The sequence below is a fragment of the Asparagus officinalis genome, chromosome 1 (assembly GCF_001876935.1).
Source record: "Asparagus officinalis chromosome 1, Aspof.V1, whole genome shotgun sequence".
NCBI lineage: Eukaryota > Viridiplantae > Streptophyta > Magnoliopsida > Asparagales > Asparagaceae > Asparagus > Asparagus officinalis.
Genome location: NC_033794.1, coordinates 71798543 through 71801621, shown reverse-complemented (window position 1 = coordinate 71801621; position 3079 = coordinate 71798543). Strand labels below are relative to the sequence as shown.

The window sequence follows — 3079 nt, the reverse complement described above, 5'->3', positions numbered from 1 at the left end:
GTCAGTTCTCTTCAGCTCCAATGTTGCTACCTCAAATGTTGCTATTAAACTGAGCAGGGATTACCTCAAATGTTTCATTTTGACATTGAGGACTTAATAGATGTGATCACATAGAGTTTTCATTAATTTAGAAGATGTGAAATATCCATTTCTGAAGCATGTAAAAGCTATTAGAACATCACTTTGTTCTGTCATTGAGGAATGAGTCATACTCGTCATGGAAATGGTTACATGTACATACATACATTATTGCCCTTTTTTTAAAGGAAGCTAATTGCAAAGGAGAATATATAATCTGGCAAAGGTAAGTATGCGCTAATGCCCATGGCCTTTTATGGTAACTACTTTATAGTCTTCAGACCAAATCAACTTACTGCTGAAGTGTTTAGGAGTCATTAGCGACAATCCATTCTGGCAAGAAAGAGACTAAGCTAGCTAAAGGGACCTTAATGTGATTTTACTAAGGACTCAAAATTACTAGAATGGCTATATTCTAATTATACCATCTCCAATTTCAAGTGCCTTTCAAGAGTATATGGTACACTCTACAGTTTTAGCTACTTGCTCCATGACCATGGGTTGGATTAATGTTTCCGTAGAAGGTAAAATTGCTGACTTGCATGTATACGGTCCTTATTTTTGTTGCTAGGTCTCCATCTTTGGATGAGATATCGATCCAACACATGCTATATTTTTGTTTATCTAAGTGAATTTATTTACAACCTTTGTAATGTAATGTGACTTTAGAACAGCTAGTGTCATGAAATAGTTAACTACTTGTGTGGATATTTAGACAAAGATGCATTATACAGATAACTGAATTTGTGTTATCTGTTGAATTTTATTTAATTTTATGAATCTTATGTAGTTTTGTAATTTTCATTACAGTTAATGGAGTCTAATTCTACCCATAATTTTATAGCGGATAATGTAGAAGCAGATTCATCTAATGAAGACTTAGAAGACATGTCAGAACACAAAAGAGACACTTAATTACGCAAATAGCAGCTGTCAAATACTACTACCAATACACAGACCATGAAGAGTGTATATGCACGTACAAACACTAAGGGAGTATCAATACATTTACAAAACTGTCTGGATAGTGATCCCTTTACCATGATTTTAGCCAAGATCAAGCACTTAGTTTACTTTCTTCCCCTTAGAATAGCTGGGGCAGACCGTCGATCGAAAACTGAAGGGCTGCCATAAAAGGCAGAGGCAAAAGACTTGTTTTTGTTAGCAGACCAAGAGGTTGATTCACTTTGATTACTGTTCACTGAACTTCTACCTTCTATAATTGTAATAGATCAAAAGATGAAAGGAACTGAATAAGAAATAAATGACTTGACAAGATTGATAAGCAAAAGGTAAAGAAAAGTTCAACTACAAAAAAATTTAAAAAGGGTTAGTTGTGCTTCAATTCCTTAAAGTCTGATATGCTGAAATTTAAATTTGCCCAAGAAAACTAACCCAAAGTTTAACCATTTTTAACTTTAATATCTCCTGTTAAATTAGTGTTTAGAATTTTGTGTTGTCAGTGAGTATCATGCTCATCAGTTAAATCTTTCTCAATAGTTGTGTTAGCACTTAGTGCGATCTCCCTTTCTTTTTACCAAATTCATCGTTCTCATGCTGTGCTCTTCAGTTCTTCGTATGTGATGTTCATGCTCATTAGTTAAATCTTTCTCAATAGTTGACAGGTGCGTGTGAGAGTAAATGTTAGTGTACTACACATGTAACATGTATTTGTTTTCTTCTGCGGATAGAGATATGAATACATATATTTTCCTGATATTGAAATTCTGAATGGAGTGGTATGAATTAATAGTTGTATCTATTAAAATATGGGTGTAAAGTTGAACTTAGGAGGGCAATTTTCTGTCACAAATCCTGAATCTTTTCTTACAAGATGCATAGGCACATGATGGTTGGACTTAGGACTAGGGAGAATCCCGTCTCACTACAAAGTCTTGATTCCCAAATCGATATGATTAGTTGAGCTTTCTCATAGTAATCTTCCTTATGAATGTTAACAACAAATAGTAGCAGGATGAAACACTCAATTACAAAAATAATGATCAAAGGTGTACATCACAAATGATGGCATTTTGTTTTAATATGTTTTAATATGTTTCCTTGGACAGGAGTGATAGCTTTTGTTTTTCAAGGTCAGATCGGCATTTTGGTATCTGTCCGCTGATCGTGTTTGCTATTTCAGGTCTATGTTATGCTTGTGAGTTTTAGATGCCACTTTCGTTCACCCACCTCCTGAATGCTACAATTTGGGAAAACCTTGTATTTTAGGAATGTCCGAGAGATCTCGCTGATATGCGGCGAAGCCGATAGCATTGTTTTACGAATCAAGAGTACGTGTCGGCAACGAACAAAGTCTGTGAAAGGATTGGAGTCACTGAAACCTGCACAGAGGAATGCACAGAGGAAGGACTGCATAACCAAGTTCTTCGAAAAGGCTGTAAAAAACTCAGTCTTGATGTTGTTGGTTTTGTTGCCTTCTGAAAGCATTGTTTTATTTGCTGCTGCTTTGTTGGAACTTGTAACTCAAGTTTGCATTGTTTTATTTTTTCATGAGAAGCAGTATTGTAGTTCTGCACCTTATAGTCTCTGCCTTTTTATTTAGCTACTCCCGAATCTTCCCTTTTGGTGATCTTATTTTCCTGTATCAGAATTTCCTCACCGCTTCCAGGGTTTCTCTGCAACAATGTAAAAACTTTAGATTCATCATATAGTTTGTGTTCTTTCTTTTTTAACTTGTAAAAAGTTTTGAATTATAGTGAATTAATGCTCTTTTTACAGTATGGTTTATGCCTCTGCAATTATGTATTAAATGTTGCATGGATGAATTTTTTCATATGAACCTTTTTTCAGTAATATCAATTTAAATCGGTCATTCGGATTTACAGATTTGATTATTCAAGTAAATGGAAAAAAACCATAAGTTATTAAACGGGTCATTTGGGTTATATGGGTCGGGTCGGGTAACCCGTTTAATAAATGGGTCGGGTCACATTGACCCATTTATTAAACGGGTCGGGTCGGGTCATACTTATACGGGTCG

General features: G+C 35.1%; 1 long non-coding RNA gene across 1 annotated transcript; it reads left to right on the top strand.

Moving 5' to 3' along the window:
• LOC109825991 lies at positions 1545–2771 on the top strand. Its single transcript, XR_002243152.1, has 2 exons — positions 1545–2221; positions 2308–2771. It is a non-coding gene; the product is annotated as an uncharacterized LOC109825991 (long non-coding RNA).